At 37.4% G+C, this 26,467-nt stretch overlaps 1 pseudogene; it reads right to left on the bottom strand.

The window, feature by feature from the left end:
- The window catches only part of LOC149119433 (putative vomeronasal receptor-like protein 4), a 62,591-nt pseudogene extending 36,737 nt beyond the window's left edge, over positions 1-25,854 (bottom strand).
- Between the last annotated feature and the right edge of the window lie 613 nt (positions 25,855-26,467).

Raw genomic sequence — 26,467 nt, 5'->3', positions numbered from 1 at the left:
TCTCTGTGAAAATCCACCTTTAAAATAAATAAAGGACATTTAAAAAAGAATCGTAAGGCATTGATGTGTTTTCATAGGTGCATAAAAAATCAACAGGAGTCACTGTGTACTTACTCTTTTTGTAGGATTTCTGTCCTTAATGTGTTGTACTATGAAAATTAATGGTAAAAATAGTCTTCAAAATATGCTTTATACTTTGTGTGTCTGTGTGGTTGAAAATTGTTGAAATCTTTACTTAGTTTATTTACTAAGTTGAACTTCTATATATAAAGGTAATTAAAAATGAATCTTAATGAAGAATGGGATGGGATGGTTTCCAGCTTGGAGGGTGGTTATGGGGGGAAGAACTGCTATAATCCAAAAGTTGTACTTTTGAAATTTATATTTATATATATATTATATATAATTATATAATTTTATCAAAAATAAATAAACCACAGGATACCCATACAAGTTAATTCTATTCAGCAATATAAAGGAAATGGCTATTGTGTCACAGATCCAGCTGGAGTCTTTAAAGCTGTGTTTCTATCTGAAAGGATAAAACCAAAATGATGGGAAAATTAGTGTTTGTGACATATGCATTAAAGAAAATGTATATGTGGAGCACAGGGGAGTGTTAAAGAATGTTGAAACTTCTCTGGAGGATGATATTACACTATCGGTTTGTCCAAATCTATAGATTTTTAAAGTCCATAAATTAAAGATAAATAATATCAGGTAATTCAGGAACTGAACACAGAATGTGAAGAAATGAGGAATAATGTATTCTAAATATAAGAAACAACCTCATTGAAGGATATGGGAATAGTGCTAAATTAAGTAACTGTAAAGTGTGTGGAGGCATGGGCATTGTGGAAAAGCAGGTAAAGCTGCTGCCTGTGATACTGGCATCCAAACTGGGTGGTGGCTCATGTCTTGGCTGCTCCAATTACTATCCAGCTTTCTGATAATGACCTCAGGAAAAAATATAAGTATGTCCATTGTTTGGGCCCCTACCATCTATTTGGAAACCCTACTAAAGATCCTGGTTCTTGGCTTTGGCCTGGTCAGCCCTGGCCATTGCAATCATCTGGGGGAGTCAATTGGCAAGTGGAACATTCTCCCTCTCTCTCCCTCTCCCTCTCCTTCTCCCTCTCCCTCTCTCTCCTCCTCTCTTTCAGTGTGTGTGTGTGTGTGTGTGTGTGTGTGTGTGTGTGTAGCTCTGTCTGTATTTCCCTCTCCCTGTAATTCTGACTTTCAATGAATCAATAAATCTGGAAAAAATTGTGATTGGAGTTTGGCAAACTAAGCCTAAATATAGTTCTTTGGCTCATCAAGTAACTAACTACTAGAGCTGTGGCTCCACAATTTTGAGATGGTTAAGTGGCATGTACTAAGGTGGAACAAATAAGTGGAAGAAGACAAACTTTTCACTATTGGAGTGGGACTTCATAGGTAAGCAAGGGAATCATCCAGAAATATATATGTATTGGATCAGAGTTGAAGACATCAATATTAACGCATACTCCATTGAATATAGATGCAGAATGTTACAGAGAGACCATTTGTAGATCCATGACATTCATGGGTTATTAACTACACATTTAGTTCCTTGTTTTCAGACAAAGGGTCTAAAAGTGCAGAAGTACCCCCCATATGAAGAAGAATGCCCAGCAGCTGAATTGTCTTTCTGGTGAGTTGACTCCCATGTGGAGTCACCTCACATCCTTGCATCAAACCAAGTGAGACACAATAACTGGCAGAAATGATGTTGCTCCTAAAACTGCAAGAGTAAAGAATCTGAGGAACAGGAACAAAAGCTAGAGATATCCTTTATATCCAGAAGATGCAGAGGGAGTACTAATGAAAAATTTGCAACAGTTTTTAGACACACATTCCAATCTTATATAGAAGTAAACACAGGGCAAATATGCAGAAAGACCTAAGACCAACTTTAAGATGTAAAAGTTAAAATGTCTGAAAAGAGTAATTTATGGAATGGAAGTTGTGCAGATGAGAATTTTAAGAAAAAAATGAAGAGTGAACATGAAAACACAGCAATATAAATCATCAAAACACAATTTAAGGAGAAGAAAAGTTTTAAAATGCTGAACTGATCTTCATTACATTATATATTTAAATAGGATCTCAAAAATGGTCAGGTGAATATTTGGGGAAATTATCACCAAATTTTTCAAACTTGACAAAAATATAATCCATAGTGTTTATTGCACTCGAAGGACAAAATTAAAAAAAATCACTGTGCCAAGTTAGATCATAATTACATTGTATAAAACCAAAATGAAAATTAAATTCTAAAAAGATAAAATTCCAACATGATTGAGTAGGGAAAAGACATGCTATTTTGATCACAATAAAATAAGAGAAAAACAGAAGAGGATCTGTGTTCCTAGGAGATAACTGGAATAGACCTTTTAATGAAAAGCCTGTAGAAAGAAGAAGGCATCTGTGAAGCAGTAAAGATTGCACAGACATGCAGCAGCTTGCAATTCCCACCAGCAACTTCCATGGACAGCATCTGGAGGGCAGGCTATCTTCCCAGAACAAGGTGAGAGGAATCTGCAGCTCTGGGCCACTGGTGATCTTGTCTGAAGAAATGACTCATGACCCCTGCTGAATCCACGCAGAGGAGCAGGCAGGGGAAAAGTGCTCACTTAATTCTTTGAATGGGGACATATTTATTTTCTCTCCACCCCTCAACCAGGATGTGCATCAGCTGGAGGGGAAGGCACCATTTTCCCAGAATAAGGCTTCAGCAGCCCAAGCATATCTGGAGGATTTTCACAGAGAGAGAAATATATAATCCACACTGACTTTGAGTGCATGAAGACTAGCTGGCAGAGGGCAATGTGCCCACTTAACTCTGGGAACAGAGGCCATGTTGTTTCACTCCCCTATCCTCCAAGGGACCTGGATCAGGAATGGGGTGGCTCTCTGGATAGGGAGGTTTGCAGGGTAGAGTGGATTCCATGAAGCCTGTGACTGCAGGAATACTGCACCCTGTGACCGTGGGAATGCTGTGAATGTGCAATAGGTGGGAGGATTAATAAGATAATAGGGTGTGGCTGGGTCTTTTGGCAATTTCAGAAGTCAAATTTCAGAAGTTCAGAATTCCCTGAGTATTGGGAGTGGACATTGAAGACGGCTAAACATTCACACTACAGAATGCACAGATTATGTAGTTCATGTGTATTAGTGACAGGGGTTCAGGCACAAAGGGGTTCACCTTGGCACAGAGAAAGGTGGGGCAGTGATCATACAAGCCAGGGTGATGATCACTTCAATCTCACTGGCTACAGAGAAACTATCACTAACAATTTGGAACTTACCCTGGAATTCTGCCCTACCCACAAATGTTGGCCAGAGCTCCTGCTCCACCTAGTACACACTTCTGGATATCTCCCAAAGTTGCTGACATCCCACTATGCCTAGAGGCACACTTCCAAAAACAAAGACTTCACAGGAAATAGCAACAACTGCTTATCCAGATGCATAAAAATTAGAATAGAAATATAAGAAACATGAATAAGGAATATAGTCTGGTTCCAAAAAGGAACACCATAAGACTTCAATATTAGACTGTGAACATGAGGAGATTGATGAAATGTGTCAAAAGGAAGTCAAAAGATTGATTGAAAGGTAATTCAATATCAGAGAAGAAATTAATATGATTTAAATCTGTGAATAATATGGATGAGGAATTCTGCTAATAAGACTTGTTAAAAATGTAACTGAAATATTAGAAATGAAGAATTCAGGAGCTGGCACTGTGACACAGTAGGTTAATCCTCTGTCTGTGGCACCGGCATCCCATATGGGCACCGGTTCTAGTCCCAGCAGCTCCTCTTCCAATCCAGCTCTCTGCTATGGCCTGGGAAAGCAGTATAAGATGGCCCAAGTCACTCGGCCCCTGCACCCATGTGGGAGTCCCAGAAGAAGTACTTGGCTCCTGGCTTCGGATCAGTGCAGCTTGGGCCATTGTGGGCATTAGGGGCGTGAACCAATGGAAGGAAGACCATTTTCTCAGTCTCTCCTTCTCACTGTCTGTAACTCTTTCAAATAAATAAATAAAAAATCTTAAAAAAAAGAAATGAACAATTCAACATGTCAAAGAGAAAACACAGTGGGAAAGCTGAACAACAGACTCAGTGAGGCTGAAGAATAGCTGAGCTGGAAGACAAAGTTTTTGAAATATCTCAGACAATAAAGCAGATGAAAAACTTTGAGAAACTGTATATGACAATTTCCAGAAAGCCTACAGAATATGAGTGTGTTATACCTTCACAAAAAGCTAAACACATAGTGTTGGCTGGCTCAGATTAAGATATTTAAAATATATACTGGTGGGATTGGTGCTGTGGCATTGTGGGTAAAGATACTGCCTGCAGTGCTGGCATTCCATATGGGTGCAGAATTATATTTTAGCTGTCCCACTTCTGATCCAGCTCTCTGCTGTGGCCTGGGAATGCAGAAGTAGATGGCCCAAGTTCTTGGGCCCCTACACCTGCATGGGGAACCCAGAAGAAGCTCTTGGCTCCTGGTGTCGGATTGGGTCAGCTCCAGCCATTGTGGCCAATTGTGGAGAGAACCAGTGGATGGAAGATGTCTCTCTCTCAGTCTCTGACTCTCCTCTCTCTGTGTAACTCTGACCTTCAAATAAATAAATAAACATTTAAATATATATGTATGTTTATATATATATATATGTATATATAGGTAATAGATATAATTTAAAAAGTAATGCAATTGTGAAAAGCCTATTATTATCACTGTAAGAAAAAATGAATAACTTGGGATGAAAAATAAAAATAAGCTAATATAGACCAAATGACAAAAGCACAGATCATTTCAATTGCATTAAAAATGAATGTTAAGAAATCCAACATAGTTATACCAAACATACCTTCTATCACAGAAGTAAAATAAGCATGTCCAGGGAAAGTGTTCTGGTGCAGTGGATTAAGCTACCAATGGGCATGCCCTCATCAAACATTGTGGTGCTGGGTTAGAGTACCATCTGCTCTGCACTACTAATCCAGCTTCCTGCTAATGCACCTTGGAGGCAGAAGATAATGGCCTAAATAATTGGTTTCATGCCATCCCTATCAGAGGTCCAGATGGAGTCATGGATCCTGATTGGGCCTGGCTCAACCTGAGTTGCTTTGGCAATTAGGTGGGCAACAAATACATAAAATTTCCCTCCTCCATCTATCTTTTCTACTGTTCAGTTACAATAAAACTTTAAAGAAGCTAAAAGGCTTAACTATATAGAAATAGGTCACTTTCAATAATAAAAGGTAAATTTAGATTCCCCAAAACATCAACAAAATCTGCAAAATGTTATATATAAATGGTTAATGGACAGGTCTCGCCTTAAATTTCTCTGAAAAAATATGTACACAAATGTGAGGTAAAGTTACAATTTCACAGGGTTGATAACATCAGAATGAAAAAGGTAACATGGAAGGCTCTGGCTTCTATATACTTATGACACACAAAGGTGGTAGGTAAAATGTCAAATGCAGAAATACAAAATGATAGGGTGATGCAGATGTAATAAAATATATATTGTGATCACTGTGAGAAAAATAAACAAGTTGGTAAGCAACAGTGGGGACTGACTTTCTGGTTTAATGGGTCAAGATACCATCTGTGATGCCAGCATCCTATATGGGTACCAAATGCTCCACATTTGATCCAACTCTCTGCTAATGACCTGAGAAAAGCTGTGATAGAGGACCTAAGGGCTTGTACCTTTGCCACCCTCGTGGGAGACCCAGATGAAACTCCTAGACTTCAGCCTGGACCAGACTTGGCTGTTGCAGCCATCCAGGAGGTGAACCAGCAGATGGAAGATCTGTCTCTCTGTCTCTTCCTCTTTCCCTCCTTTGTAGCTCTGATTTTCAAAAAATGAAACTTTTTAAAAAAAAGGAATGAGGTGTGATAAACTAATTTCAGATAAGTTGCTAAAAACAGTCCATTATAATTGAATTAAAAGGGTAAAACAAATTAAATCTTTTCCAGGAAACATAAATTAAGAATATATGATGAAAAAAATAAGAAATAAAAAAAGAATATATGATGCCACTTACCTGAGTAACAACAAAGAAAATGTAACACATATATTCTATTGTAACTGTCAGAAATCAAAGGCAAAGTTTTGTAAAAAATGAGAACAAGCAAAAATATATTACTTAAAATCTGTGTGCATGATAGCTTTAGCATTATTACTGTGTGAAGAAATGAGTAAGCTGGTAAGAGTCATAATAAAGTCACAACCAATTATAAAGGCGTTTGCTGAAAATAAATCATTAAAATGGGAAAAATAAAGGGAAGGTAAAAAAACACATTTCCTTTAAAATAATCATAAATGAAATATGATACTACATGGGACAACTCAATTGGGTATTTAAAAAATCATAGGAAATGCAAAGTACCCCAATAATTGAGGAAAGATTTAAAAAATTGTCAACAAGAAAAGATGAATAATTGGTGAGACCAAAGATGGCTCTAAGATTTGTGTAAATGAAGATTGTCAGGACAACTTATCATTTTGATATAAATATTATATTGAAAAAGAATATTAGTACATGAATAAGACATGACATCAAAAACAAAATTGAAGAATCAGAAACATTATGAAATAAAAATATGGCAAATATACACAATGGAATACTACTCAGTCTGGAAAAAAGAATGCAATTCCATCTTTTACAACAAAACGGATGCAACCTGAGACCATGACCATTATGCTTAGTGAAATAACCCAGTGAAAGACAAGGCAATAGATGTTTTCTCTTATATGTGGTAGTTAATATAGAATACAAAAAACACAATACACAAGAATGAAATTGACATCATGTTATAATCACTGTTTATAGCCATTCTTATGTCCTATGGAATAATGTTCTTCTACTACTTTTTACTTGTTGAACATTATGGTTAGTGGTGTATTAAGTCTTTGATTATAAAGTACATTTTAATTGTTATTGCAAAATTAAAGAAAAAGGGAAGAAAAGAGGGGGAATTGAGGGAGAGGGAAAATTGTGGTAATATTCCTGGAATTGTATCAGTAAGCTACATGAAAGCTGTTCTTTTTAAATCAATAAAAGTTTAAAAAGAAATAAAATTCATTTATAATTGCTCTGAGAAGAATTGAGTAATTTTAGTTGGAACAGAAATTTTGTGAATAAGAAATATGACACATTACTCTAAAACAGACCAATACAAGTACATTGAAAACAGGAAAACCAAAAAGTATATTTCAGAAAAGATAAAGACCAAATATCTTACCACAATTATCTTATTTTTTTCTTTCTTAATCACTATTACCTTATAGGAAACATGTATCTAGGAGTATTCTATCAAAATTTTCAAAAATTGGAGTTCCAAGTAATCAGAAATTGTAAACATTTGCTAACTGAAAGAATGAATTTTCAGAATTATCAGATGGATCTAGGATGTCTCAGAAATAGGTGTCCATGATGGTTGCCAGCAAAAACCATAGTATTAGGACGGTGTTAATGATATAATGAAAAAGCTAGTCATGATGACCATGCACTCATAGTGCTAGGACTGGCATATAGTACCAAGTCAAAGAGATATATAAATGTTGGCTGTAAACTTAAATGCAAAAGCAAATAAGAAAAGATATTATGAAATAAAGTATATTATGATTACTATGAGAAAAATGAATAGTTTTCAGTAGCAATGATGGAATGCCAAGAAGATAATCTGTTGAAAACTAGACTATTGGGGCTGGCATTGAGACATAATGGGTAAAGTCACTGTCTGTAGTGCTGGCATCCCATATGGGTACTAGTTCAAGTCCTCACTGTTCCACTTCTGATTCAGGTTTCTTAGCTAAGGAATCACTAGATGATGGACCAATTCATTGGCTCCTGCACCCATGTGGGAGACCTGGAAAAGTCACTTGGCCTGTGGATTCAATCTGGTTTGGCCATGGCCATTTCAGGCATTTGAGGAGTGAATCAGGATGAAAGATCTCTCTCTCTCTCTCTCTCTCTCTCTGATGTGTATATGCCAAGATATCTATCTATCTATATATATATATATAATCTATATATATCTTTCTCTCTCTCTCACACTCATTCTCACTCTTTCTCCTTCTTGCCCTGTAACTCTGCCTTTTAAATAAATTGTTTTTAAAATTATGCTATTATAATTAATGTAAAAAGAAAAATAAATGAAATTTTTTCAAGAAATGTAAATCAAAGAAAATACCACCCTGCAAGAATAAAAACTCAGGTAAGATATCAGTGTTTAAAACTAACCTACTGACATTTTCCAAAAAATCAAAGGATATGTCACAGTTCCATAAAATCACAATTACCAAGAAATATGATACCCTGAAGAAGGTAATGACCAGATTCTCCTAAAATGCCTCTGAAAAACTGTGTACATGAAAGTTCCCAGAACTGCTTATACAGTATTGTGGCCTCTGATAATCTCATAAAGAAAACACTAGGCAAGATGGCATGAGGTTCACAGTGGTAAGATTTGCAGAGAATATATTACTAAAGATATGTGTAGGTGATAGTTACAAGAACAAATAGAAAAAATTAAATAAGGATGGTGATGTTATGACATCAAATATACTGTAAGAAACAATAATTTCAGAGAAACAATGGTAGAAAAACTAGTAGATATAAGTATTTTTGCTGGAAAATACATGACTACAATTATCCTCAAAAGTAAAATGTATGTTACACAATGTTACAGAATGGAAATAAAAGATCAAACAAGTTAGAAGCACAAAACCAAAGAAGGCAGTGTCAGTAGCTATTCTAATGCAACTCTCATATACTAATATTAAAGATAGAGGCCTGCAACATTCAGATAAGTTAAAATATGTTGCACAGGAGCCAGCACCATGATACAGGAGGTAAAGCTGCCATCTGTGAAACAAGCATCCCATGTTGGTGCTGTTTCCTGTCCTTGGTGCTTCTCTTCTGATTCAGCTCTATGGTTAATAGCCTAAGAAAAGCAGTGGAAGATACACCAAGTGATTGGGCCCCTGCCACTCATGTGGGAGATGGGAAGAAACTCCTGGCTCCTGGCTGCAGCCTGGCTCACCCAGCCATTGCAGCAATATGCAGAGTCAACCAGAGATATCAGAGCTCTATCTCTCCTTTCTGCAGCTCTTTCAAAGAAGTAAACAAATCTTTAAAAAAGAAAACAAGAAAAGGTGGCTTTAAAAATGCATTACATGTATAGTGTGAATTATCAGGGTTGCCAAGATTTCTCAAATATATGAATATCATTGTTGTCATTACAACTTAAATAATTTTATTTGAGCTCATGAACAAATAGTCAAAATTCAAATTGTTTATAGGTTCACAATGGACAGATGAACAGACTAGGATATTTAAAAAACACAGGTAATGATAATATGAAAGATGGAACATAAACTAATTGGATATTTCAGAAAATAAAAGATTGTTATTAAGTGAGTAGAAATGAGTATTATAGTGGGAGAAATAATAGACTTATAAAAGACATATGGGAAAATTGGTGATAAACATATTACTAAACACTTTAAAAAAGAAAATACTCAAGAAAAAGAAAATCAAAGACAATGACACCACAATAGTCTTCATTTTCTTTAGCTTTCACAATTAAAGGGAAGTTTAGAGTCCCATAAACATCCGTAAAATGTACAAAATATATTACCTTGTAGTGGTGAATGATTAACACAGTCTAAAGTGTCTCTGATAAACTGTACTTGAATGTTGCCAGGACAACTTACAGAGAACTTAGAAAGCTGATGACCTCACAATGTAAAACCCAAGCAAGATGGCCACCATTTCACTGGGCAAATTCTAACTTAAACTAGGATTTTAAAGATACATGCATGCGGTAGGTAGAAAGTCAAAGGCCAAGAAATTCAAATATGCTGCAAATATTATGAAATGTAAAGAAATATGCTGTGATTACTGTGAGAAAGAATGAATAATTTCCTAGAAACAATACTAAATGACAGGAGATAAGAGAAACTTTTTAAAAATAGCCCATAAAAATACATTAAATCTGTATAGGTAGCTGTTAAATATTCAAAGACAGAAACAACACATAAATGTTGCAGATGTTTTAAAACAAACTATGGTAATTATCATGAGAAGGAATGATTAATATTGTAGGAGCAACTGGAGGCAAGATGGCGAAAAGGAAGGGAGCACACTGATAGTCCGGGAAGAGACAGTTTAATAAAAGTGGAGATACTGCAGGTTCAAGGAAGAGTAGGGGAGGAAACAGCAGAAGAAACTCTTCCGGAATGCGTGATTCACAGCAGACCTGCGTGGAGAGCATGGGAGCCCACAGTTCAGAACACAAGCGGCAGACTCAACACACCAGCGCTGGAACGCAAGGTGAGCCAAACCTCAATAGCACGAGACACTGGCAGGCAAGCGGAGAGAGGAGACTAGAGGGAATGACCACCGGGGGGGAAAAGTTCACCAGGCTAACTAGAAGAGAGAGAGAGAGAAAAAAAAGATGAATGGTACAGACACGGGTTTCTCTCTCTCCGCTCACCTCTCAAGGGCGAGCAAGACAAAGAGCAGGCACCATCTTGGACATATGTCATAAGCAGAGCAACCTCAGGTCTGCACCAGCCCTGAGCCTAGCAGAAAAACCTGACTCTGGGCAGGGCGAATTAACAGGAGATTAGGACCTAGTAAATTTGTGGTGCTACTGAACTGAGACTGTGAAAAAAGAGACGGTGGGGGAGAGAACTCATGGAATTCACGTGAGTACTCTCCAGAGATGCTACAATTCTGTAACTATGGCAACCCAGTGGGAGACTGAAGGAGACTCTGAGCCCACTCTGAGGGCAGAAGAGATTCCCTGTGTAGTCCTTGGGAAAGAGCTTCCAATCTCTGGCTCCTGTGGGTATATCATTTGCCTGCTAACTACCTCCAACTTCATTCAGCTGTGTGGAATTACTTCCCTTTTAAATCAAAAAAAGAAAGAAACAGAGGGAGAGAGATCTACCACGCCTAACCTGGGAGTGTCACCTTTGGCACACCAAACAGAGCTCTCAGGCCACACCCATCTCAAGCCTCTAAGGCTCCATCAAAAACAGACAGTCCACTTAATCTAGAGTCATAGTATAACAAGAAAAAGCACCACAGTGAAGAAACCAAATATCTCCAATATGCCAAATAACAAACGCAAAAACCGAGGTAATAAAAACAAGGAAGTCACCATGACGCCCCCAAATGAAAAAGACACCCCAATTCAAGATTATGAAGATGATGAGTTAGAAGAAATGCAAGAAGTAGATCTCAAAAAATTGATAAGAACATTAAGAAGTTCTCAAAAACAAATTCTTGAACTACAGAAATCCTTAATGGACAAGATAGAAAATCTCTCTCGTGAAAATGAAATATTAAGGAGGAATCAAAATGAAACAAAACAACTAGTACAACAGGAAACTGTTATAGTAATGAGAAGTCATAATGAAGTGAAGAATTCAATAGATCAAATGAAAAACACAATAGAGAGCCTTACAAACAGAATGGGTGAAGCAGAAGAGAGAATATCAGACTTAGAAGACAGAGAACAGGAAAGGATACAGTCAGACCAAAAAAAAAAAGAAGAGGAAATTAGAAATCTAAAACATATTGTCAGGAATCTGCAGGATACTATTAAAAATCCCAACATTCAGGTTCTAGGAGTTCCTGAAGGCATGGAGAGGGAGAAAGGATTAGAAGGCCTTTTTAGTGAGATATTAGCAGAAAATTTCTTAGGTTTGGAGAAGGACAGAGAAATCCTAGTACAAGAAGCTCACAGAACCTCTAATAAACATGACCAAAAGAGATCCTCACCATGACACGTTGTAATTAAACTCTCCACAGTGAAACATAAAGAAAAGATCCTAAAATGTGCAAGAGAGAAACGTCAGATTACTCTCAGAGGAACTCCAATCAGACTCACAGCTGACTTCTCATCAGAAACCCTACAAGCTAGGAGGGAATGGCGAGATATAGCCCAGGTACTAAGAGAGAAAAACTGCCAGCCCAGAATATTATATCCTGCCAAGCTCTCATTTGTGAATGAAGGTGAAATAAAGACCTTTCATAGCAAACAGAAATTGAAAGAATTTGTTGTCACTCATCCAGTCCTGCAAAAGATGCTTAAAGATGTGTTGCACACAAAAACACAGAAACACGGTCATCAATATGAAAGAAGGTAAAGGAAGGAAAGCTCACAGCAAAAGATCACAGGGAATTCAAAGCATATATTAGAACTTATCTTTGGCAAATGGCAGGGCAAAGTTACCACTTATCATTAGTCACATTGAATGTTAATGGCCTGAACTGTCCAGTTAAAAGACACCGATTGGCTGATTGGGTTAAGGAACAAAACCCATCTATTTTCTGCTTACAAGAAACACATTTCCGACAAAGATCCATACAGACTGAAAGTGAAAGGCTGGAAAAAGATATACCATGCCAACAGAAATGAAAAAAGATCGGGCGTAGCCATCTTAATATAAGACAATATAAACTTTACCACAAAAACTGTTAAGAAAGACAAAGAGGGACACCATATAATGATTAAGGGATCAATACAACAAGAAGATATAACAATTATAAATGTATATGCACCTAACTACAGGGCACCGGTTTATCTAAAAGATTTGTTAAAGGACTTAAAGGGAGACTTAGACCCCAATACAATAGTACTGGGGGACTTCAATACTCCACTCTCAGAAATAGATCAACAGGACAGAAGATCAACAAGGATACAGTAGATTTAAACGACACTATAGCCCAAATGGATCTAACAGATATATACAGAACTTTCAATCCTACAGCTAAAGATTTTACATTCTTCTCAGCAGTACATGGAACCTTCTCTAGGATTGACCACATACTAGGCCATAAAGCAAGTCTCAGCAAATTCAAAAGAATTAGAATCATACCATGCAGCTTCTCAGACCATAAAGGAATGAAGTTGGAAATTGGCAACTCAGGAATCCCTAGAGCATATGCAAACACATGGAGATTGAACAACATGCTCCTGAATGAACAATGGGTCATAGAAGAAATTAAAAGAGAAATCAAAATTTTTCTGGAAGTAAATGAGGATAACAGCACAACATACCAAAACTTAAGGGACGCAGCTTTCAATTCACCTGAAGGATTTAGAAAACCTACAGCAAACCAGACCCAAATCTAGTAGCAGAAGAGAAATAATTAAAATCAGAGAAGAAATCAACAGGATTGAATCCAAAAAAAAACACTACAAAAAATCAGCCAAACGAGAAGCTGGTTTTTTGAAAAAATAAACAAAATTGACACCCCATTGGCCCAACTAACTAAAAAAAGAAGAGAAAAGACCCAAATCAATAAAATCAGAGATGAAAAAGGAAATGTAACAACAGACACCACAGAAATAAAAAGAATCATCAGAAATTACTACAAGAACTTGTATGCCAGCAAACAGGGAAACCTATCAGAAATGGATAGATTCCTGGACACATGCAACCTACCATAATTGAACCAGGAAGACATCAAAAACATAAACAGACCCATAACTGAGACAGAAATTGAAACAGTAATAAAGGCCCTCCCAACAAAGAAAAGCCCAGGACCAGATGGATTCACTGCTGAATTCTACCAGACATTTAAAGAAGAACTGACTCCAATTCTTCTCAAACTATTCAGAACAATCGAAGAAGAGGGAATCCTCCCAAATTCTTTCTATGAAGCCAGCATCACCTTAATTCCTAAGCTGGAAAAAGATGCAGCATTGAAAGAATTACAGACCAATATCCCTGATGAACATAGATGCAAAAATCCTCAATAAAATTCTGGCCAATAGAAAGCAACAACACATCAGAAAGATCATCCACCCAGACCAAGTGGGATTTATTCCTGGTATGCAGGGATGGTTTAATGTGCGCAAATCAATCAATGTGATACACCACATTAAGAGACTGCAGAAAAGAAATCATATGATTTTCTCAATAGATGCTGAGAAAGCATTTGATAAAATACAACACCCGTTCATGATGAAAACTCTAAGCAAACTGGGTTTGGAACGAACATTCCTCAATACAATCAAAGCAATCTATGAAAAACCCACAGCCAACATCCTTTTGAATGGGGAAAAGTTGGAAGCATTTCCACTGAGATCTGGTACCAGACAGGGATACCCACTCTCACCACTGCTATTCAATATAGTTCTGGAAGTTCTAGCCAGAGCTATTAGGCAAGAAAAAGAAATTAAAGGGATACAAATTGGGAAGGAAGAACTCAAACTATCCCTCTTTGCAGATGATATTATTCTTTATTTAAGGGACCCAAAGAACTTTACTAAGCGACTATTGGAACTCATAGAAGAGTTTGGCAAAGTAGCAGGGTATAAAATCAATGCACAAAAATCAACAGTCTTTGTATACACAGACAATGCCATGGCTGAGGAAGAACTGCTAAGATCAATCCCATTCACAATAGCTACAAAAACAATCAAATACCTTGCAATAAACTTAACCAAGGACGTTAAAGATCTCTACGATGAAAATTACAAAACCTTAAAGAAAGAAATAGAAGAGGATACCAAGAAATGGAAAAATCTTCCATGCTCATGGATTGGAAGAATCAATATCATCAAAATGTCCATTCTCCCAAAAGGAATTTATAGATTCAATGCAATACCAATCAAGATACCGAAGACCTTCTTCTCAGATCTAGAAAAAATCATGCTGAAATTTATGTGGAGACACAGGAGACCTCGAATAGCTAAAGCAATCTTGTACAACAAAAACAAAGCCGGAGGCATCACAATACCAGACTTCAGGACATACTACAGGGCAGTTGTAATCAAAACAGCATGGTACTGGTACAGAAACAGATGGATAGACCAATGGAACAGAATTGAAACACCAGAAACCAATCCAAACATCTACAGCCAACTCATATTTGATCAAGGATCCAAAACCAATCCCTGGAGTAAGGACAGTCTATTCAATAAATGGTGCTGGGAAAACTGGATTTCCACATGCAGAATCATGAAGCAAAACCCCTACCTTTCACCTTACACAAACATCCACTCAACGTGGATTAAAGACCTAAATCTACGACCTGACACCATCAAATTATTAGAGAGCATTGGAAAAACCCTGCAAGATATAGGTACCGGCAATGACTTCTTGGAAAACACCCCAGAAGCACAGGCAGTCAAAGCCAAAATTAACATTTGGGATTGCATCAAATTGAGAAGTTTCTGTACTGCAATAGAAACAGTCAGGAAAGTGAAGAGACAACCGACAGAATGAGAAAATATACTTGCAAACTATGCAACTGATAAAGGGTTGATCACCAGAATCTACAAAGAAATCAATAAACTCCACAACATCAAAACAAACAACCCACTTAAGAGATGGGCCAAGGACCTCAACAGACGTTTTACAAAAGAGGAAACCCAAATGGCCAACAGGCACATGAAAAAATGTTCAAGATCACTATCAATCAGGGAAATGCAAATCAAAACCACAATGAGGTTCCACCTCACCCCAGTTAGAATGGCTCACATTCAGAAATCTACCAACAATAGATGCTGGAGAGGAGGTGGGGAAAAAGGGACACTAACCCACTGTTGGTGGGAATGCAAACTGGTCAAGCCACTATGGAAATCAGTCTGGAGATTCCTCAGAAACCTGAATATAACCCTACCATTCGTCCCAGCCATCCCACTCCTTGGAATTTACCCAAAGGAAATGAAATTGGCAAACAAAAAATCAGTCTGCTATTAATGTTTATTGCAGCTCAATTCACAATAGTTAAGACCTGGAACCAACCCAAATGCCCATCAACAATAGACTGGATAATGAAATTATGGGACATGTACTCTATAGAATACTATACAGCAGTCAAAGACAATGAAACTCAGTCATTTGCAACAAGATGGAGGAATTTGGAAAACATCATGCTGAGTGAATTAAGCCAGTCCCAAAGGGACAAATATCATATGTTCTCCCTGATTGGTGACAACTAACTGAGCACCAAAGGGGTAACTTGTTGAAGTGAAATGGACACTATGAGAAACAGTGACTTGATCAGCTCTTGTCCTGATGGTTGATGTACAATGTAATACTTTATCCATTTTAGTATTTTTTTTGTTCTAGTACCATTTGTTGAACTCTATAATTAACACACAATTTTTCTTAGGTGTTTAAATTTTAACTGAAAAGTGATCCCTGTTAGGAATTTGGAAAACATTATGTTGAGTGAAATAAGCCAATCCCAAAGGGACAAATACCACTTGTTCTTCTTGATAGGTGACAACTAACTGAGCACCAAAAAGGAAACCTGTTAAAGTGAAATGAACACTATGAGAAACGGTGACTTAATCAGCCCTCACCCTGACTGTTGATGAGCAGCTTAATATGTTATCCCACTTAGTATTTTTTTTTGTTTGTTCTACTTAATACTTTTGGTTGAGTACTGTAATCAATACACAATTCTTCTTAACTGCTGAAACTTAACTGAAAAGTGATTGCTGTTAAATATAAGAGTGGGAATAAGAGAGGGAAGAGATGAGCAATTTGGGACATGCTCAAGCTGACTTACCTCAAACAGTAGAGTTAGAAACATACCAGGGGATTCAAATTCAATCCCATCGAGGTGGCATGTACCAATGCCATCTCACTAGTCCAAGTGATCAATTTCTGTTCACAATTGATCGTAATGATAGGACTAAGAACCAAAAGGATCACAAAAACAAGAATAGTGTCTGCAAATACTAGCTGAAAGAATCAAAAAGGGAGAGAATGATCCAACATGGGAAGTGAGATACACAGCAGACCCATAGAATGGCAGATGTCCTAAACAGCACTCTGGCCTCAGAATCAGCCCTTAAGGCATGCGGATCCGGCTGAAAAGCCCATGAGAGTATTTCAGGCATGGAAAGCCAAAACACTCTGGGGGAAAAAAAAAACTAAATGAAAGATCTCCACGAGTGAGATCCCAGTGGAAAGAACGGGTCATCAAAGAAGGAGGTACCTTTCTCTGAAGGGAGGAGAGAACTTCCACTTTGACCATGGCCTTGTCTAAATATGATCAGAGTCGGTGAACTCAGGGGACTTCCATAGCCTTGGCAGCTCATGGCAAGAGCCTAGGGTGATTACTGAGGCCATAAACAAGAGTGTCAATTTGTTAAGTCAACAACAGGAGTCACTGTCCACTTACTCCTCATGTAGGAACCCTGTCCTTAGTGTGTTGTACATTGAGATTTAATGCTATAACTAGTACTCAAACAGTATTTTGCACTTTATGTTTCTGTGTGGAAGCAAACTGTTGAAATCTTTACTTAATGTATGCTAAACTGATCTTCTGTATATAAAGAGAATTGAAAATGAATCTTGATGTGAATGGAAGGGGAGAGGGAGTGGGAAAGGGGAGGGTTGCGGGTTGGAGGGATGTTATGGTGGGGAAGCCATTGTAATCCATATTCTGTGCTTTGGAAATTTTTATTCATTAAATAAAAGTTAAAAAAAAAGGAAACATTTACCAAACGAAAAAAAAATATTGTAGGAGCATCTGATTTAAAATGAAAAATCAGGATTATGTATTTTCTGTCCTTTCAGAATTTAATCAATATTAGATGTTAATCACATCTATAAAATATCTACATAGCAACATCAATAACAGTGTTTGGCCAAACACGGCACAACAGTACAACTAAGTTGATCGATTTGAATTGTTGATTATAATAGTCTACTTATCAATACAGAATTCACAACATATCCTTAAATCAAATATAAGCATCAAATAAAAGTTCTTCTTCCATGTCAAAAACTAAAACTATACTTAAAACCAAAAAATAAATGCTTGTCATTCTGCTTTATCTCTTGGGGAAAATTTATTTCTAATTAGTGTACAAAACACAATATTCCACTGAATTACTGTCACCACGTAAGTTACACCAAATAGGCAAGATCTAAACAAAACATTGCAAATCTCATTAAACTCATCTAAGAATGTGAGAGGTAAACTTTACCAAGGTTGATGGCTTCCATGTGAATACTTATGCTGGGATCCAGTGACCAGATTAGGCTGGGAAACATTCTTATAAAAAAGGCTCCTTATTGTGCTACCAAGAAAGAAGACTGACAGTAGGTAGGCATTCAAGACATAGCATATTTTACTCTGCTCAAACTATTTTGCTTGGTAAAAATCAGGCCTATTGAGCTTTAAAATGGATATAAATATGGAAATGATTTTGTAGTAGTTCTGAGCTGTGGGTTGTAAAATCACAACTTGGATTAAAAAACCAGAGAGATATTCTGGTAGCAGAGATACTCCTGGTGAGAAAATGCTCTCTGGATTTCATGGCTATCCTTCATACTATCATAACACAGAAAATATACATGTTCTCAAGAAAGAACATATTATCTATGGCAAGTAAATATATACCATTAGAAAACTATCTCTGGGTTTGCTCCTGGGTTCTAGTAAGGACTGGGTATTTGACTATGCTGGGTCAAGAGACTATGAGGGCAATGATGCATTCTGTCAAAACTACTAAGTTCTAAAGAAGAGTAGCTATAGCAGCAATAAATGGAAAGATGCATCATAGCTCAGGCTACTGCAGGCCCAGAAGGCATAAGTAAACTGACAAACAGTGAGACTCACCTCCCTTAGTATTAGTGATTTTACAGAGACTACCATATGACTGTCAGAGAAAGTAAAAAAAAAAGCAGCTGAATCTTGTTCATTGGCTTAGCAAATTAATGTCAATTGAAAGTATATGGATAACAGTAGTACCCTGTTAAGGGACCTGTAAGTTAGTGGTATAAGTAAATCTCTGAGTATTATACCTGATCTAATTCATGGAGAAAAAATTACCAGAAACATTGATAATTATAGGTTCTCAGGACATAATAGTTTACCTGGTTGATCAGAAGATTGAAAACCGTAGATTTGTACCACGGATTTTTGAGAAGGATATGTGAAATGTGCCTATCAGAGTGGCTATAATGTGTGGTCTTTATAGTGCTTCCTAATAATGACTAGATAGCAACTTTGAAAGAAGAAACAGTAAGCACCCATGTAGACAGAATGATGTGAGCCATTGGTTTCAACAGGCCTCTGCTACTGCCCAGTCCCATTTATTACACAGTGGATACAAAAACACAGTGACCATGGTGGCTCAAATTGAAAGTGATCATAGACTTATTAAACACAGATCTATTAGCATAGGCTAACATTCAACAATGTCAGCCCACGTGCTGCCACTGCTGTTTGGGCATTCTGCCAAAGGGACTAGCACGTAATTTATGCTTCACTATTTCGTGAGGTGACCATCAAGGTAGTTGATGAAAACTGATCAATTTGATTGAAAATAAAAGGTTAGGCTGGATATGTAATACCAAGATGTCATTGAGAAGAGGACTAAGAATAAAATAATGGCCGGCACCACAGCTCAATAGGCTAATCCTCTGCCTACGGCGCCGGCACACCAGATTCTAGTCCCGGTTGGGGCACCGGATTCTGTCCTGGTTGCCCCTCTTCCAGGCCAGCTCTCTGCTGTGGCCAGGGAGTGCAGTGGAGGATGGCCAAAGTCTTAGGGCCCTGCACCTGCATGGGAGACCAGGAGAAGCACCTGGCTCCTGGCTTCGGATCAGCGTGCTGCACCGGCCACAACACGCCAGCCGCGGCAGCCATTGGAGGGTGAACCAATGCAAAAGGAAAACCTTTCTCTCTGTCTCTTTCTCTCGCTGTCCACTCTGCCTGTCCCAAAAAAAATTAAAAAATAAAATAAAAAATAAAATAAGTTGCATGACTGATATTGTACCTTCTAAAAAAGTAGGTTTTTTTTTTTTTTTTGCTTTGGTTTATATTTACATGCTTGATGCTTTTCAGAAATCATATAGCAAGAGTTGTGCATATAATCAAAGCCTGAGATCAATGTTTACAGCTGTGATAAATCACTGGGAAATGCAGTGTGATGATATTTCCCATATTTCATTAGCCCTAGAGTTTGGCAATGTTAATGTTCTTCTAATTATTAACTCTCACATTCTGATTTAAAACTGGTGACTCAATTTGCCTCTGTCATGTACAGGATATTGTTGATATATATTTACTAACATATATGTGGCCATAACAATTTTCTTTCTCATAGAAATAAAAAAACTAAGTGAATCTATTCCTATATTTAAGGTGCTTCCTCCCACTCTCTATACTTTATGTATGTCGATGTCTAGGAAATGTTTTCCCTAGTAACCAAAGGGAGCTCTTTACTTAGTGACTATAACTCAGTCTTAAAGTGTTAGGCATCTGTTTGACAAAAAGTACAAATTAAAAAAAATGTTTAATGGGAATGTAAGTAAAAACATGTTAAACTAATGGCAATTTTGTTACTAAACAGAAGTCTTTCTAGAGTTTCCCCACTTGGAGATTTTGGCATCTTGTTACACACTAGATTCTCCCATAATTAGTTACAATTAGAAGAAATTACCATTTATTATAGATGCTACATTAAGAAGTTTTGCTAGGGGCTGGCACTGTAAGCCTCTACCTGTGGTGCCAGAATCCATATGGGCACTGGTTCAAATCCCAGCTGCTCCTCTTCCAATCCAGCTCCCTGCTATGGCCTGGGAAAGCAGTTGAAGACAGCCGGAATGCTTGGGCCCCTGCACCAGCATATGAAACGTGGAAGAAGCACCTGGCTTCTTGCTCCTGGGTTTGGATTGGCTCAGCTCCAGCTGTAACAGCCATAGAAGGAGTGAACCAGCAGATAGAAGACCTTTGTCTCTGTCACTGCCTCTCCCTGTCTGTAATTCTCTCTCTCAAATAAATAAAAATCCTAAAAGTGTTACCAATGCCTTCTCACTAGTCCCAGTGATCAATTTCTGTTCACAATTAATCATAATGATAGGACTAAGAACCAAAGGGATCACATAAACAAGACAAGTGTCTGCAAGTACTAGCTGATAGAATAAAAAAGGGAGAGAACGATCCAACATGGGAAGTGAGATACACAGCAGACCCATAGAATGGCAGATGTCCTAAACAGCACTCTGGCCTCAGAATCAGCCCTTAAGGCATGCGGATCCGGCTGAAAAGCCCATGAGAGCATTTCAGGCATGGAAAGCCAAGACACTCTGGGGGAAAAAAAAAAAAAAAAAACTAAATGAAAGATCTCCAGGAGTGAGTTCCCAGTGGAAAGAATGGGTCATCAAAGAAGGAGGTACCTTTCTCTGAAGGGAGGAGAGAACTTCCACTTTGACCATGGCCTTGTCTAAATATGATCAGAGTCGGTGAACTCAGGGGACTTCCATAGCCTTGGCAGCTCATGGCAAGAGCCTAGGGTGATTACTGAGGCCATAAACAAGAGTGTCAATTTGTTAAGTCAACAACAGGAGTCACTGTCCACTTACTCCTCATGTAGGAACCCTGTCCTTAGTGTGCTGTACATTGAGATTTAATGCTATAACTAGTACTCAAACAGTATTTTGCACTTTATGTTTCTGTGTGGGAGCAAACTGTTGAAATCTTTACTTAATGTATGCTAAACTGATCTTCTGTATATAAAGAGAATTGAAAATGAATCTTGATGTGAATGGAAGGGGAGAGGGAGTGGGAAAGGGGAGGGTTGCGGGTTGGAGGGATGTTATGGCGGGGAAGCCATTGTAATCCATATTCTGTGCTTTGGAAATTTATATTCATTAAATAAAAGTTTGAATAAAAAGAAAAAAAAAGAGTTATGCTATAGAGGCAGTTTCCCTTTCCAAATTCTGTTACTATTAATTGCAAATGCTATAGCTCACATCTCAGCAGTATCAAGAACTGAAATATTTAATGATTAAAATTACAGTAGTAAAAAAAATTACCTCTTTTTGCCACACTTGATGGGAAATGGCTAACATAGATGTCAAAGATAATGAAAAAGTGATTCCTTTCAATAGAAAACTATTTGCTGTAACATCAACTAATTATAATTGCTCATTTTAAAAGATGGGATATCTGTATTCTGGTTTCCTGCTTAGTTGTTGAATTACTTCATATATAAATTTTAAACATCTATTGAATTCATTTCTATTAACTGTTAACATTCATTTTAAAGATACATTTACTCATTTGAAAGAGTTACAATAACAGAGGAAGAGGAGATAGGAGAGGGAGGAAGAGAGAGGGAAAGATAGACATTTTTTCATCCAATGGTTCATTCACCAAAAGACTGAAAGGACAGGCTGGGCCAGGTCAAAGCCTGGAGATGGAATATTCTTCTGCCTTTCTGTACCTTTGCCTTTCAAATAAATAAATGAAATAAATCTTAAGAAATATTTCAGACATGGGAGTACACACATCTCTATTGATACATGCAGGTCTACTGTTGTATCATGAAATCAACCATAAACAATATGTAAAGAATAAGCATGCCTGTGTTCCATTTGTCCCTGTTTCCTACTGACAATCTGTTCTAGCAAGACACTTGGTGTCATTAGCTGAAGATTGGTGTATTTACCATTCATTAGTTTATCATTTATTTGCACACAATGATTATTAGAGTTGCAATTAGGAACACTACTAATAGAAATGGAACAATCATAATACTCCATAAAAGAACTTGGTATATGCATCTGTTTATATGTCAGATGCTGGGAAGCATTTTTAACACATATGAGAAGGCATAATCATATGCAGATCTTTCAACAGTCTAAACTGGACAAGATGATGTCTTCTGGAGCTATACTAAACTGACTATTACTCCTGCTCTTGTACCTCTGTGCTGCTACTTAATCTGCCTTATTCCTGTGATGAATGTGGATCCTGTTCCAATACTCCTATTCTCCTGTATCTATCCACTTGGCATTGTTCATTCCAACCTCACTACATTGTCTCTCTAGTCAATGAGCTCATGACATACAAAATCTTCATAAATACTTATGCTGAGGACAGTATATATATTTTTCATTTAAAAAATAAAACACCACCACTTCTGTTGTTCTCTGTTCCTGAGACAACCTTTTGTTGTTTAAACAGTTGGCATAATTGTACAAATCCTTTAAAACCTGTAAATTGTTGTATTTCTGAATATTCCTATACAAATTCTCCTCTCCACATAATATAAATAAGAAATTTACAGGTAGATAACAAAATTAGCATTTGAAAAGTTAAACTCAAGTATTATTAAAAAAGTATGTACCTCCTGGTTAAGAAAATACTTAAAAAACACAATTTGAGAAAAATGCAGAAATACAACTACAATAATATTGTGTATTCTTCCCTAGTTAGTCTAAAGAGAATGAGAATGAAAGCCTAAAACTAGAAGATACTTGAACACATTTACTTATAAGATGTGAACACCCATAACATAAAGGGAATTTTAGAGCTATAAGACCAGAAAACCAATTAAATGACAGAGACTGACACAGTACATGAAAAACAAAACCTAACATACTGCTGCCTCCAAAACTACATTTTAAATATAAAGACATATGAAGGGGATGGATCTGAGGCCAAGTTTGTCAAAGGACAGCAAATTTCATTCATATTGGAATAAGTAAAAATGATCTATTGTACAGCATTGTGACACTATTTAATGGCACTATATTCACTGTAAAAGTCACTGAGAGATTAAGTATTACAGATTGTTTTGATAAAGAATAAATTGTTCTGATAAAGAATACATGTATAATAAAATACACAGAGAAATCAGCTTGACTTAGTTATTTCACATTGACTTATATATTCCACATATATATTTCTTAAAACTATCTTTTACTGACAAACATATTCAATCTGGCTAGTTTGAGATATAAAATTAGGTATTTTAAAAGATAAAAGATAAAAAAATTCAAAGGAGTTAAAGTTATGTATAAAGACCATTGCAAGACCATTTAAAAGAACAGATTAGTTACAGTCCTATTGACTAATCAGGCCTTAGGTCAGAGAAAATTATCATGGCTACTAAAATTACATAATGATAAAGGAGGCAGTTCTCCTTATGTGTATGAACTTAACAGTGCACCAAATTACATGAGGAAAAGATTATAGAATTACAAGGAAAAGTATATGCACTAATGATAATTAGCATAAATAAATAGCAAAGTATAAATTCAAATGTGGTAATGAGTACTTAGCAGTATATAATCATAGAGAGATGCTATTTAATATTAGAGGGAAAAGATAAATTCTATCACTCCAAATATTGACAAATCACAAGAATAAGTAAATATACCTCCATAAAAGATCAGTAAATTCATACACTGCCAACACATCCTACTAAATTTAACTTGATCCACAACCTACAACCCAATTTTTCTCATCACATAAAAAATTACCATGCATTGTCATGAACAAGAATGACATTGACAACACCTTCAAAAACAAACTTGAAAGAAGCCAAGTCCCCTAAGCAGTTGAATGAGTGCATTTCTAAAGCACAGCTTCAGACAGCAGCACACATGCACAAAAGTGAAAAATATTTCCAATATAATATCAAAATTGCAATAGAGTAAAAGCCAAGCAAAGTTCCTCTTTGGTAGAAATGGTAAAGTAAAAATCACAAAAAAAAAGGAAAAAAGAAAACCAAATCAAACCAAATAGGGAAGAAAAAAAAAAAACACAAGACTTTGCCACTTCTGGGTTCAAAGGTGAATGATATCCAGAAGACATTTGAACTGACCAAGGCCCATTGATCCACCTGGGTGGTCAGTCCATGGGTCCCTCTGTTCCTATTTCAACTTAGCAGGAAGCAAACACTTCAAGAATTCTCTTTCCTTTTCCACAAACATTATCATCCTATCTAACCAGGTTAAATCCAAGAAAATGAGACACTTATGCACAAATCATAAAACTAATTCCTAAATTGGTAGATTAAAAGTAATTAAATGGCATTAAGATTCTACACGAGATGTGAAAGGGGACCAGCTCAGAGAAGACACCTACTTTATCAAATCTGAATCTCTTGTGAAAATTTAGTTCCCATTATCAGAAATTAAAAGGGGTCTCATTTCAGGGGCCATTAGGTCTCTCCCTCAAGAATGGCTGAAGACACACATAAGTGAGTTCTCTCCAGGGGGTCTACTATGAAAGCCAAACTGAGTTGTCATCTTTTAGAGGCTCTTTCTGAGTCCACTTTGTACTCTGCACAGCTTCAGGACTCTGCCATTCAGAACTTACTGCCTTTGAACCTTAGACCATAACTTGGAGCTAAAATAAAACTTTTCTTTCCAACTTATTCGTCTGTGGCACTGTGTTATTAGGCAAAGCAAATGGACTCAAACTCTAGGAAGCACCATGCTGTTGGGCTGCAGTACAGAAAATTCAAGGGATTCGGATAGCCACTAGGGAGATAGACCCAGAACAACACAGATCACAGTTTCTCCCCACATGAACCCCACACATGCATTCCCGGTTCTCCTCAATGGGTCTCCAGTCCTCAGCACACAATGGGGAAGACACAGGGCTGCAGGTGTGGAGCTGCCCAGAGAGGCTCAGGGAACTAGCCAAAGTCACTGCTTGTAGGTATGGGATGGGATGACTGAGGTCCTGGATCTTGGCCAAGCTCACATCCCCTGGACATTGGAGGGGAAGGGAGGCATTTAATGAGGAGATTCCAGAGCAGGAAGCTCAGGTCTGTAAATCCTAGAGCTGACCACTGGGAGGACTGGAGTTGACTACAGACATTTCTAGTAGATTTCCAGCAGCTATGTACTAGTCTCCCACGTGATGCCCAGCCCCCTACACTCACCATTTCCAGCTTCTGAGGGGTCAGGATGTCCTCTTTGTCAGGTCCTGCTGTGAAAATAAAGCCATGGAAAGCAAAGCCTGAGCGACTCACCACCTTTCTCTTCCTGTCAGCCAAGCCCATCTGGAACTACCGCTGCTCTCTACTATGACATGGGTACCTGATGATTGGACAGTTTGCGAAAGCTGAGTATGCAAGACGTCACAAAAGACGCAGCCAATGAGAATCCTCTCTGTCACAGGAGGGCTCCTTTGGGTTCTGCTGAGTGAACTGGGAGTGAGGGGTGAGGTTTGAGTTCCGGTTTGAAGCAGCCTGTTTCTGCTTGGCTCTTGGCCTCCTTACACCTGATGGTAGATCCCATTCCTGTCAGTCCCTCCTGGAGTCCCTCCTGAACCCACATGTCTGAGATCTTGCTAGCAAGTTGTGATCTGGAGCTGCAGGGGCCTGCTGCAGGTAAGTTCCAGTTCACTGAACGTTCATTGGCTTCTGGACTTTATTTTTGTTATTATTATATCTATATTCTCAACTCACTTGTATTTCTTAAATACTGCTTGGTTGATATCTCTTTATGGATATCACATAAATTAGTCTTCTTTTGGTTAATTTTTCTTTTAAGCTTTTGCAAACTTCTGCTTTTGTCATTTAATATTATTTTTATTTGGTTTTTGATGGTACATAGTAATTCTATGAATTTTATTTATTGATTTCAGATCCAGTAATTATTTGAATTTTTGTA

This window comes from Oryctolagus cuniculus, chromosome Y (assembly GCF_051225735.1).
Source record: "Oryctolagus cuniculus isolate XC-2025 breed Fujian yellow rabbit chromosome Y, ASM5122573v1, whole genome shotgun sequence".
Lineage (NCBI taxonomy): Eukaryota > Metazoa > Chordata > Mammalia > Lagomorpha > Leporidae > Oryctolagus > Oryctolagus cuniculus.
This window is presented reverse-complemented; position numbering and strand designations above follow the sequence as displayed.